Source organism: Medicago sativa, chromosome 1 (assembly GCF_051527215.1).
Source record: "Medicago sativa cultivar Bolivia chromosome 1, Bolivia_mono, whole genome shotgun sequence".
NCBI classification, from domain to species: Eukaryota; Viridiplantae; Streptophyta; class Magnoliopsida; order Fabales; family Fabaceae; genus Medicago; species Medicago sativa.
This window is the reverse complement of record NC_140749.1, coordinates 84,659,417-84,673,251: the sequence shown is the minus strand read 5'-3', so window position 1 is coordinate 84,673,251 and position 13,835 is coordinate 84,659,417.

Sequence of the window (13,835 nt, the reverse complement as noted above, 5' to 3'; positions counted from 1 at the left end):
TTATTCAATTAATATTATTGTATTTGTCCATGTGAACTCGGCTTAGTTGATATGAACGTGTGTGTTTGGTTCACCTTTGGATAGAATTGATTCTGACAGAATTGATTTTGATAGAATTGATTCTGAAAGAATTGATTTTGAGATAATTGATTTATGTTTGGATATAATACTTTAGAATTGATTAAACAAAATGTATGTTGTTTGGTTAGTTTTGATCAAAATTGCTTTTGAATGTATAATTACTAAAATAGACATAACTAAATGCAAATAAATGGACATAGTTGAATGTATGTGTAGATCAATATTAAATGTAGATATATTATTTAATTTAAATAAATAAATTTTTCCAATGTATTAATTTAAAAAATGATAAATACGATCATTAAACCAAAAAAAAATTACAAAATATGTTCTACGCATTTTATATTTTTTGATAAAATATATTTAAGTTAATTAATAATAGAGTTGGTTGCCTACAATGATAAAATATAGCGTAAAAAAAAAATACAATATATTTGAACGGAAAAAACCGTAAAGAAAAATTCAAAACTTGATAACTCTTGACCATAAATATTTTTTGGGGCTAATTTTGTTCGTTAAATGTTTTGATTAAATTTGGTTCATCGAATTAAATACAAACCAAAAAGAAGGAGAATTGATAAAGGAAAATAAAGAAAAATAATGGGTTGTAATAATCAAAATATAAAATTTAATGGAGAATTGATTCTTGTTAACTCAAAAGTTAGGAATTGTAGCTTCAGCCAGAAGTGCTTTTGGAGAAGAGAATTGCTTTTGTAAAGCTGAACCAAACATGTGAGAAATTGCTTTTTTCTATTCTGAGGCTATAGAATTGCTTATGGACTAAGTGTGTGTTTGGTATGACGGTGGAGAGAATTGATTTTGATAGAATTGAGTTTGAGAGAATTGATTTTGGTTAAAAGTTAGTTGAATGTGAATTGATTATGTTTGGATACGCTTTAATAGAAGTGATTCTTATGAGTTGATGTTGTTTGATAATTATCCTTTTAATTATATTTAAAACAAAATATCTTATTCTTGTTTTTTTTTGACCAACAGAAACTTATATTCTTTCATTCATAACAATATTCGTAATACAAGAGGGAATCCAATCAAAAACGTGGCGACTAGCATACAATTTTGACTCCCTAGCTAAAGTATGGGCAACAAAATTTGATTGTCTCATAGCAAAACTTATCTTAAAGTTTGGGAAATGAGTTAAAAGTGATCTACACGTTGACATAATGTTGCCAAATTCGGACTGGTTTTTGGTTCCATCAACTATGCTATCCACCACTAGCTTACAATCTAGCTCAATAAGCACATTTGAAAGACCCAATTCACCAAGCCATAAAATAGCCTCTTTCAAACCCAACGCCTCAGCTTCTAAAGGAGGTGGAGTACACTCAAACCATCTTGAAAGTGCTTTAATAAATAGACCTTGAGAGTTTCGTATACACATACCAACACCGAAGCATTTCTGATCACTAAATAGTGCTGCGTCGACATTACACTTGACATATCCTTCCTCCGGTGGCTGCCAGCTGATATTTTGCTGCCGTTCACTGTTTTTTTTACTGTTTACGGGCATTTTCCCACTGAAAAATACCTTCGCGTGCTAGCTGTATAGCCATACGAACATTCTGTACTTCGCCTTCCCACACTTTATCATTACGGCGGCGCCATATGCACCATAACACTGCTGCTATGTCCAGGGGCGGACCTGGACTTGCAATATCACTGTGGCAAAAAAAAAATCCGTCGAATAATTAAATTATATTAAATTTAATAAATTTTAGTAACCAACCTAAAACTAAAATCAATTTCAATTTCAGTACTGCTATCACTCTCATTATCTTAATTCAATTTCAATTTTCTAATTTAATTACTCTCACTACTACTATCAATTTCAATATAGTAATTTCAAAACTGACCTTAAAGAGGAGAGGAGATGAAATGGGTTGAGAGAGGAGAGGAGAGGAGAGAGAAGGGGAGAGAGAGAGAGAGAGGGAGGGAGGGAGAGAGAGAGAGAGAGGAACGGTTCATGGTTGATTGGTGGTGTTGATGTGAGAAATCAGAAGGAAAACAGGTGGTGCGGTTAGAAAAGAAGAAGGAAAGGAAACGTGGGCCTGATAGAAATCAGAAAAGGAAGTGATGGGCTGGGCTGGGTTCTAAAAGAAATTAAAAACAATTGGACCTGAGCTGGTGTGGCTATTGCCACACCCTGCCCTGCTCAGGTCCGCCCCTGGCTATGTCCCTGCACAAATGATTTTGCAGCCTGCAAAGAACAGTAAATAAATGTGCAGCCAATCCCGTGGCGGCATCGATACCTGCTGCTATTACATCCCATAGCCCAGCTTCAATCCATACTTGTTTCGCCGCTACACATCCAATGAAAACGTGCCAATCATTCTCATAATTGGTCTTAATCTTGTTTTTGATAATTATTCCAGCTTATGTAAAATCATAAATAGGTTTTTTTGTTCACAAATTCCTTTGAAAATAATATTTATTCATAAGAGTTATTTTAAATTTTTAATATTCTTTTGATCAATTGAGCTTATTAGATAATGATGGTTTCATTAAAAAAATGATGGTTATATTTTTTTAGATTAAAAAAAGAATTTAGACTGGTGAAAGTATACAAGAAAAAATCACTAAACATGTTTAAAGTATTACTCCAAAAAAAAAAAATCACGGTTTAATGTAAAACGTTATTCTTTGATTAGAAAGGAAAAAAATTCAGATTGGTCACTTAAATTAATGGCCCGGGTCGTGTGAGAAAATATACAAGAGCCCAATTAATGCTTCATCCCTAACCTAAAAACCAATTAAGGCATCTTGAAACATGAAACATGGACATACATAACTGCAAATGGCAAACAAAGGGGCAAAGCTGGAAAATAAAGTTTATTTGATGCATAATCTGAAGGTGAGAAAAACACAAGAAGGGGGGTTGAATTGTGTTTTAGAAAAATTCTTCGTTTCTCCTAAAAACTGAACACACTGATCAGAAGCTAAGCGAGACAGCTTCTGAAGTGATAATCAGAATCTAAATGCAGCGGAATAAAACAGAGAGAGAGAGAAGAAGAACGACACAAAGCAATTATACTGGTTCCTTCCACAATCCGGAAGTAGTCCAGTCCCCCTTGCACTTCCAAGGAGATTTCACTATGAGTAATATCTGATTACAAATGCTCAAGCACACAAGCAAGAGACTTCCAATGCTCAAGCACACAAGCAAGAGACTTCCAATGCTCAAGCACACAAGCAAGAGACTTCCTTTGCTCAAGAACACAATCAAGAGACTTCCTGCTCAAGCACAACTGCAAGAGACTTCCTAACTAAACAAAATTACACAGAAAATTGTTTAAGGTTGAACACTTGATATACAATCAGAGGTGCTCACAATACAAATCAGATACAGACTCAATGGACTTAAGAATTTCTAAGATATGACTTTGAGACACAGAAATTCTAAGTGAATGCAGAACAATTTCAGCAGAGGTTTGGTACTTGTGAAAATCTTTGTGAGTCTTTCGTTCAGAGTTCATGCATTACCAATTCTCTAGGTCTTCACTCCTTTATATAGAGGTGTGAGAGAGACGTTGTGAAATTGCCAGCACACCAAAGAGTCGTTGTTGAAGCTTGATCTTTCACCAATAATCTTTTGCCTGATTTGGCTGTTGTCCTATGAAGAACAAATTTGAAATCCATTCCTTATCCAAAGGAACATCTATGCAGGCGAAACCGTATTCTGGAGCTGTTTTCTTGTCCTGTAGCGCGGACACAAAACAGAGTAGTGGAGAACGTGGTTGTACAATTCGTACAAAGTACAATGTCAACGCTTTCGTCCAAGTTGCAAACACACGCCTTCAAACACCTTTGAAATGACCGTTGCAAACTCCACTAATCCTTTGTTTGTGTTTTCGAATCCAATAGACAGCTTTTGCATTGATAATTCTTCAATTCTTGATTCTTTGCAAATCCAGTTGATATTCAGCTTCTGGTGAAATGGCTTCTGATGAGGCAGCTTCTGATGATGCAGCTTCTGATGATACAGCTTCTGATGATATGACTTCTGCAGCTTCTGATGACGCAGCTTCTGATGATGTGGCTTCTGGACCTCTTGTCTTCAGAAGCACTATTCTTCAGGAGCAGCTTACTTCAGGAGCGCTATTTCTTCAGGAGCAGCTTGACTTCAGGAGCGCTTTTTCTCTTCAGTAGCAAGTTGCCTTCAGGAGCGTCCAAGCTTCAAATTTTTGTTGTTTCCATAGCTCTTTATTTGCTCATTCAGAACCAATGATGATGTAACTTTATAATTATGGTCCTGTACACTTGAACAAATATTAGCTAGTCCAATTTACAATTTTTAATACCTTGTTATCATCAAAACCCTTTAAGGTTCATTGTTAAACACATTTTGTTCCAACAATCTCCCCCTTTTTGATGATGACAAACAAAAGTATTTAAAATTGATCAATTGTTGTTAATCTAATTAACAAGTTGACTTTGGGGTTTTGAGGTTTGTAAGCTCAGAATCTGAGGTTTGTAAGCTCAAACTCCCCCTGAGTCTGAGAGTCTTTAAGGTGAGGTTTGTAAGCTCCCCCTAAGTTCTATCCAGGTTAATTAAATTCATTTTTCGCGCAATAATATTATCAGAGCTTAAAAACAAAATTGAATCATTGAAAGAATTAACTTATAGATAAGAAGAATGGTTCAATTAATTTTACTTGAATTTTGATACTCCTTCGTTCGTTCATAGCTTATACCAATAAGGTAAAAAAAATGATAGAAGGTTTTCAAAAATTTCAAATGCCATTAATGGGGCTCAGAGCCTTTCAAATGCCATTAATGGGGCTCAGAGCCTTTAAATACTTGTCACATATACTCCCCCTTTTGTCATTATCAAAAAAAAATTAAAATAAATTTAAGCATAAAAGACAAAAAGATATGAGAAAAACTCAAACAGGAGAGAGTATAAAAGAAAGTGAACTAAATAAGTCAGAGCAAAATATATGAACATGTATATCAATTGTCAGAAGCAGCTAAACAGTCAGAATCAGTAAGCATTCAGAAGCAAGAGAAATAAGACAAGATGGTTTCAGAAGCAAGGACTAAGAAATTTTAAAACAGACAACAAACAAAGAAAAACACAAGGGTGTGCAACTAAGGGTTGGTTTGTTGTTGTTTCTTCATCTCTTCCAATTCTTCAATCTTCTTCTTCAACAGTTCTTCAAGTTGTTGTTGCTTCTGAAGAAGAGCTTGTTCCCTTTCTCTAGCTTCTTGCTGCTGCTGTGCCATCTGTTTCTTCAGAAGCTTACACAACCTGGCTTCTCTGGTCAAGTAGTCCGTTTCTGAGAAGAAAGGCTGGTTTGCCAGGAGCAGTGTAGAACTTCTTACTCTGAGACTCTGATTCAGATGCTCCATTAACTTCCTGACAGTAGCTTCATTGCTTCTGATGCACTTAGCCCTTATGCTTTCAATTAGCTCAGTTGCCCGGTTCTGAAGAGATGCCCAGGAGTCTTCATATGCACCTGTGAGATCAATTGTCCCTCTTTGATCCACCAGATTATGCAATTGACTCAGAATTGTCAGAAGCTCAGAATTAATATATCCAGATTCCAGGATGTCTGTGGGTGGTTGTTCAAGGATTTCAAGATCAGAATCATTGATTTCCAAATCTTGAACAGGGTTAGGAACTGGAATGGTAAAGTGTGTTTGTGTGTTTGAAGATGAAGGCTGGTCAGAGGCAATGTGTGTGGTGGAGGTTGAGGCTTGAACATTGACTAGAGAGATGTCAACATCCATGGGAGTTGGTTCAGGGGAGTGTTCAGGTAAAGGTTGAAATTCAGTTTCAGTTGATGGTTGTTGTGGTGAAGATGATGTTTGAGTGTTGAGTTGGGGGTCAATAGTAGCTATTGGTGATTGTGGGGGTGTTGTGGGTTTATGTGGTTCAGGTGTTTGTTGATGGGGGTTTTCTGAAACAACATTTTCAGAAGCAGCTGCTTCTGGAGTTGTTTCAGAGGCCTTTTCTGAGGTAGATTTGTCTATGGGTAACTCACCTGAGTAGTGGAGAGCAAGATTGTCTAAGACAGAAGTGTCTTCTAATGATTCAGGTGCTGATGGTGAAGAGGGTGAAATGGGGATAGAGGTGACTGGAATCTGGATTGCCTGATCTGCAGGGCCAGCTTCAGAAGAGATCTTCTGTGGACCAGCAGATTGAGGAACTGCTTCTGAAGTTCCCTCTTCTGGAGCATTTTCAAAAATGAGCATCATATCGTCTTCCTCATTGTCTTCAGAAGGCTTACCAGCAATGGCTCTTACTTCAGCCAATTTCTCTTTGAAGTACCTATCACAATCTTCCATACCCAAGGCCTTGAGCTTTTCATCTCTTTGATGAGTGTATTGTGCTTTTAGATACTTGTTGTCTGAAATAAGTTCAGAAGCACGTTCATCTGCCATCTTTTTCCTTATTCGAGTCATCTCAACCATAGGACTCACAAGTTGAAGGGGAGCCTTCTTCTTCTTCAGCTTGGGATCAGCCTCCTCTTTCTCTATTTCTTCAAGAGCTTCATCCAGCTGCTCTTGAGTGATTACCAAGTCTGCCTTACCTTTTCTCCTCTTCTGTGGAATAGAAGCAGCACCAACCTTCTGCATCTTTCCTTTTTCCTTGATAGAAACAGGTTTAGCAGCTTCTGACTCAGTACTAGTTCTGGCCTTCTTTCCTTTAGTAGGAGCAGCTTCTGATTCAGAACTAGTTCTGGCCCTTTTCCCTTCAGGTGCATCAGAAACAGCAGCTTCTGACACAGCAACTGCCTTGGCCTTCTTGCCTTTCCCTTTAGCAAGAGCAGCTTCCTCCTGAGACCTCGCATCTTCCTCCAAGACGTACTCAGCTACTGATTGAACTAGGAAATCAGAGTCACTTTCCTTAAAGATGGGAGGAAAGTCCCTGATTATCTCAGTTTCAGCAGTTGTCATCTCTAACCACTTTTCATCTTTAGGGGCTTCTTTGATGAACTTCATAGAGCATAAGCTCCTGCTACTGATAGTCCTTTCAGCAGTAGAGACTTCGAAACATTTATCAGAAGCACTCCTTGTCCTTTTTAAGAACTCCAGCACCCTTCCTTGATGAAAGATTTCAGACAGCAATCTTCCATAGGGTACTTGTTTTTTTCCTCTTGTAGTGCTTTCGTTTATGGCCCAGCAGAGATGATCCATTACATATCTGGGGAAGTTTATCTTTTCAAGATTGGTCATGAAATAAATTGCTAGCTTCTGTTGGTTGTTGGGTTGGTCAGACCCTCCTGCTCTTTGAAAGAAGCAATCATTACTGAATTTCACCAACATTCTGTTGTGAATCTCCATCTCTGAAGGCTTGGCATCTTTCTTCCCACCCAGAAGAGAGTTGTAGTAACCTTTTAGCAGGACATCTTCCTTCCTGACTATTTCTTGGAATCTTCCCTCTGCATGCATCCTACAAGCTTTAGCTATAACGTCCTCAGTGATGGTTATAGGAATGCCCATCACTTCAGACCTTATTTCTAAGCTATCAAATGATGTAGGATTCATATCCATGACCATTTTCCCTTTCTTTGACCCCGCTTGTTTGCTTACGACTTTTGCAGGCTTTTCATTGTACACTTCAGCTTTTAACCAAAAGTCCTTGACCAAGTTCACATATGTTGGCCCATTTAGCATCTTGAAATACTCAGACATCATCTGAGTTTCTATCAAACCTTCCATGTTTACTTCATACTTCTTGAGTGAAGCAAAATCCACCGGTGACTCTACTTGAACTATTAAGGATTCCCATGGAATATCCATAGTCTTCTTTTTGTAGATGGACCCAGATTCTGATACGCTTTGCTTGTTTGATGTAGATTCTGAAACTTTTGAGCTTGATGATGCCATTTGATGATTTACGAAGATTTGAAGAAGATGAAGATTTTAGGGTTCTAAGGTTGAGAGAATGCGCTTACTTCGCAAGAGGTTTGAGAGCAAATGTGTTTGTTGTGAGTGAGTAGTGTGTGAATTGACAAAGTGTTAAAAGTAAAACGATTGCAATTCAAAAGAGACAAACAAACATAACATTAATGACAAAATTGGGGGCGCGTGAAAAGTACTTTCAAAGCTTTTAAATCATCATTGCCCTTTTAGTTATACACCAACACATACAGGCCACGTAAGAAGTTCACAGAGTAACTACCAAGTTAGTGGGTCAGAAGTTACTTTTTAAAAGGTAACTTCCAACGTTTCCACTAATTCAACTATTCAGAAGCAACAAATCCAGCTTCTGGACTTCAGATGCTGACGTCATCATCAGAAGCGAGTTTTCCTCAGAACCTCAATAAAGAGCTTCTGATGGACTACTGCTTCTGAACTAACTTCAGAACCTAAAATCCTATTCAGGAGCAAGCAAGCATTTAATCAGATACAAAGTGCATGTTCAAATTTTTCTTTATAAAATCAAATCTTTCAACAGTTAAAGGCTTAGTAAATATATCAGCCCATTGATTTTCAGTATCAATGAATTGTATATCTAAAATTCCTTTTTGAACATAATCTCTGATAAAATGGTGTTTGATTTCAATGTGCTTCGCTCTTGAATGCAAAATTGGATTTTTAGACAAACAAATAGCAGCAGTATTATCACAATAAATGGGAATACTATTAGCAGTTATCTGATAATCTTCCAACTGATGTTTCATCCAAAGTAGTTGTGTACAACAACTTGCAGCTGAAATGTATTCTGCTTCTGCTGTAGACATAGCAATAGTTGTTTGTCTTTTGCTAGCCCAGGATATAAGATTATCACCCAGAAATTGACAATTGCCACTGGTTGACTTTCTTTCAATCCTATCACCAGCATAATCAGCATCACAGAATCCAATTAGCTTATAATCTAAGGATTTCCTATAAAGGAGTCCAAGATTAGTTGTTCCTTTCAAATACCTGAAGATTCTCTTGACAGCAGTCATATGAGATTCTCTAGGATCTGATTGGAATCTTGCACACAAGCATACACTGAATAAAATATCTGGCCTAGATGCAGTGAGGTATAACAAAGAACCAATCATACCTCTATACAGCTTCTGATCTACTTTAGCTCCTTCATCTTCTTTGCTCAAGTTGCACGTAGGGTGCATTGGAGTGTTCATCACTTTACAATCTTCAAGTTTGAACTTCTTCAGAAGCTCCTTTGTGTACTTTGATTGATGAACATAGACTCCATCTTTGCATTGATTGATTTGAATGCCCAGGAAGAACTTCAGCTCTCCCATCATGCTCATTTCAAATTCATCCTGCATTAACTCAGAAAATTCCTTGCAAAGAGATGCATTAGTAGAACCAAATATTATATCATCAACATATATTTGCACAACAAGAATATCTTTCCCAAGGGTCCTTCTGAAGAGTGTAGTATCGACCTGTCCTCTTTTAAAATCATTTTTGATTAAGAAATTACTTAGTCTATCATACCAAGCTCTGGGAGCTTGTTTCAAGCCATATAGTGATTTCTTCAGTTTAAAAACATGGTCAGGATATTTAATATCCTCAAATCCAGGAGGTTGCTTGACATACACTTCTTCTTCTATGACACCATTTAGAAATGCACTCTTGACATCCATTTGATATAATATTATGCCATGATTAACTGCATAGGAAAGAAGTAACCTGATTGCTTCCAATCTTGCAACTGGAGCAAACGTTTCAGTGTAATCAATGCCTTCTTGTTGACTATACCCTTGTGCAACAAGCCTGGCTTTGTTTCTTGTTACTTCACCTTGCTCATTCAGCTTGTTTCTGAATACCCATTTTGTTCCAATAATGTTCTTGTGCTGAGGTTTGGGTACCAGATCCCACACATCATTTCTTTGAAATTGATTCAACTCTTCTTGCATAGCTAGGATCCATCCATCATCTGAAAGTGCTTCATCAACTGTTGTAGGTTCAATCATTGAGATTAGTCCAATCATTGACTCTTCTTGTCTGAAATGTGATCTTGTTCTTCTTGGACTATCTTTGTTTCCAATGATTAGCTCCTCAGGATGTGAAGACTTGTGTTTGAATGTGTTTCTGGGAGGATCTTCTTGATGTGAGCCATCTTGTGCTTCATCAGAAGCAGTTTCATCTTGTGCTTCTGATGTGGGTTCAGCTTCTGGACTGTCTTCAGACTCAGCTATCTGATCAGGTTCTGGAGTAGCTTCAGGAACCTGTATCTCTGCAAAACTTTCACCTTGCTTTGAAGTTTTATCTTCAAGCTCTTTGTCATCAAATTTAACGTGCATAGATTCTTCAACACAGAGTGTTTCTGAATTATACACCCTGTATGCCTTTGACCTTTCAGAGTAACCTAAAAAGATTCCTCTTTGGGCCTTGGCATCAAATTTCTTTAGGTAGAGCTTGTTGTTCAGAATGTAACATGTACATCCAAATTGATGAAAGTAAGAGATATTGGGTTTTCTTCCTTTAAAGAGTTCATATGCTGTTTTCTCCAAAATAGGTCTAATATAGATCCTGTTTTGAACATAGCATGCTGTATTCACTGCTTCTGCCCAAAAATGTTTTGGTAAATTGTTTTCATGAATCATGGTTCTGGCCATTTCTTGTAAAGTTCTATTCTTTCTCTCTACAACCCCATTTTGTTGTGGTGTTCTAGGAGAAGAGAATTCATGGAAAATTCCATGTTTTTCACAAAAAGCTTCAAATGGCTCATTTTCAAATTCTCCACCATGATCACTTCTGACTTTCAAAATTTTTGATTCTTTTTCAGATTGAATTTGAGTGCAGAAGCTACTGAATACATCACACGCAACATCTTTACTCTTTATGAATTTCACCCAAGTCCATCTGCTGTAATCATCAACAATGACTAATCCATATCTACTTCCATATAAGGATGCAGTACTTACTGGTCCAAATAAATCAATATGGAGTAATTCTAAAGGTCTTGAGGTTGAAACAATATCTTTTGTTTTAAAAGATGATTTCACAATTTTTCCTCTCTGACATGCACCACAGAGTGCATCTGAATAATAGTCAATGTCTGGTAGCCCTTTCACAAGTTGTAACTTACTAAGCTTAGAGATTAACCTCCAGTTAGCATGTCCCAACCTTCTGTGCCACATCCATTTCCTATCATTCACTGATAGTAGGCAAACCACCTTCTGATCAGCCAGTTCAGAAAAATTGATTTTATAGACATTGTCAACTCTCTTTCCCTTGAACACAATGGATTTGTCTTTCTTGTTGATTACTGTACAGTTGGGTTTTTCAAAAAACACATCATAACCATTATCACAAAATTGACTAATGCTCAAAAGGTTATGTTCAAGACCATCTACCAACCATACATTATTAATTGAGGTAGAGGAATTACCAATAGTTCCTGTACCTATGATCTTGCCTGACTGGTTGCCCCCAAATTTCACATTTCCTCCCTCTTTCATTGTTAGGCTGAGGAACATGGACTTGTCTCCTGTCATGTGTCTTGAGCAACCGCTGTCTAGGTACCATGATCTTTGCTTTGGCACTGCTCTTAGACATACCTGCATCATTGACATTTTTAGATTTAGGTACCCATTGTTCTATGGGTCCTGGAAGGTTAGTACTTAAGGCTTTACTCTTCACTTCTTGTACCTTGTGCTGTGAGTTGGGTTGCTTCTGATTAACCATCACCTTAGGTTTTGGTACTTCAGAAGCAGTAACTATCTTCTTCTGAAACTTAGACTTCAGAACCCCAGATTTTGGTTTCACCAGACTCTGAGGAATAGGTTCTGATCTTTTCAGGATCCTGACCTTTGAAGTCTTGGAATCAGATTTGATCATAGCCTTTGACTTAGAGTTCTTTGGCGTTGAAGTAATCTTAGCCTTAGGACTAGAAGCTTCAGGTTCTGATTGAACAACAGTTTCCAACTCAGCCCCTTTTGGTACAAAGAATGTTTTCAGACCTTCCTTGATGCATTCACAACAAGATTTTAGATTGGTTTTCTCAAGTTTCACTTCTGGAAAACCAATTCCTCTGCCATTGTTCTTGTAAATGCTATAAATCATAGAAGCTACTCTGCTTCTGTCAATGCCAGATATAATAAAATCTTCAAGAGCAATTTCATGGTTACTTAAAGGTTTTTCATTACACTTTTCTTGTAGCTTCTGACATAAGAACCTGAGCTGATCTTCATATGTTTTACACATGAAGTCAAAGCCCCTAAGTCCTTGTTCAGAAGCTTTCAGATCCAATAGAGTTGATTTTTGCTGTTGTACCAAATCAGCATATTTTTCTTTTAAATCCTTCAACTCATTGGTTCTTACTTCAAAATGTGTAAGAAGTTCTTTAAGTGACTCAACAAGTTCATCTCTGGGAATTTTGGAATATACCTCGTTTTCATCTTCTGAGTCTGGATCTGATCCAGCTTCTGAAGTTGCTGTTGCTACCAACCCAACAGCTACCTTTGCATCTTCATCAGCTTCCTCTTTATCAGATCCAGATTCACTACCCAAATCATCCCAGGTTGCCATTAAACTCTGCTTGATCTGCTTCTTGAGTTTGCTTGGTTTGAATGTAGACCTCTTTGACTTGTCCTTTGACTTTTCTCTTTGAAGATCAGGGCATTCAGCAATGAAGTGACCTGGCTTCTTACAGTTGAAGCATCCCTTCTGATCTTCTTTCCTTGAGCTTCTGGAGTTACCCCTTCTGGAGAGAAACTTTCTGTTCTTCTTGGCCAGATATTGAAGTCTGTTTGAGAGCATGGCCATTTCTGCAGCATCTGGTTCAGAGTCTGAACTTGACTGTTCTTCCTCTTCAGATTCAACCACTTTGAGAGCTTTTGATGACTTGCCTTTGGATGGAAGAGCTATTGATTTACTCTTCTTAGTAGACTCATGTTCATTAAGACTTAACTCATGAACTTTGAGAGAACTAACAAGATCTTCGACACTTAAAGTGTTTAAATCTTTAGCTTCCTCAATGGCAGTCACTTTTGGTCTCCATCTGGCAGGTAAGCTTCTGAGTATCTTGCTTACATGATCAGAAGCAACATAGCTCTTCTTTAGAATCTGTAGACCAGAAACTAAGGTTTGAAACCTTGAGTACATCTCCTCAATAGTTTCATCATCCTTCATTTTGAATAACTCATACTGATGTACAAGCAGGAGAGCCTTTGCTTCTTTGACCTTCTTGCTCCCTTCATAATTTGAACAGAGAGAAGCAAACATAGCTTTAGCAGTGGATTTGTCACTCATCTTCATGTATTCTGCTTTGGGTATGGCAGTGACAAGAGCTCCTCTGATAATATGATGCTTCTTGTAAAGTTTCCTCAGTTCTGGAGTATGTTTCTTTCTATCCACAGCAGCTCCTTCTTCATCAAGGACTAAATCACCAACACCATCTTCCAGAATATCCCATAATTCTTCATCTAGGCTCATGATGTAACTGTAAAAGTTGGTCTTCCACCAAGAGAACTCTTCAGCATCTCCATTGAACTTTGGAACTTTTCCAATACTGGTTTTCTTACTATCACTATAATCATGTGAGACATGTTTATAGCTAGTATCACCAGGACCAGTAGGAGTAGGAGTAGACATGTTTTTCTCAGATCTTTGACTGTTGCACGGTTAAGTGTTACACAACAGACCAAGGCTCTAGATACCAATTGAAGGTGAGAAAAACACAAGAAGGGGGGTTGAATTGTGTTTTAGAAAAATTCTTCGTTTCTCCTAAAAACTGAACACACTGATCAGAAGCTAAGCGAGACAGCTTCTGAAGTGATAATCAGAATCTAAATGCAGCGGAATAAAACAGAGAGAGAGAAGAA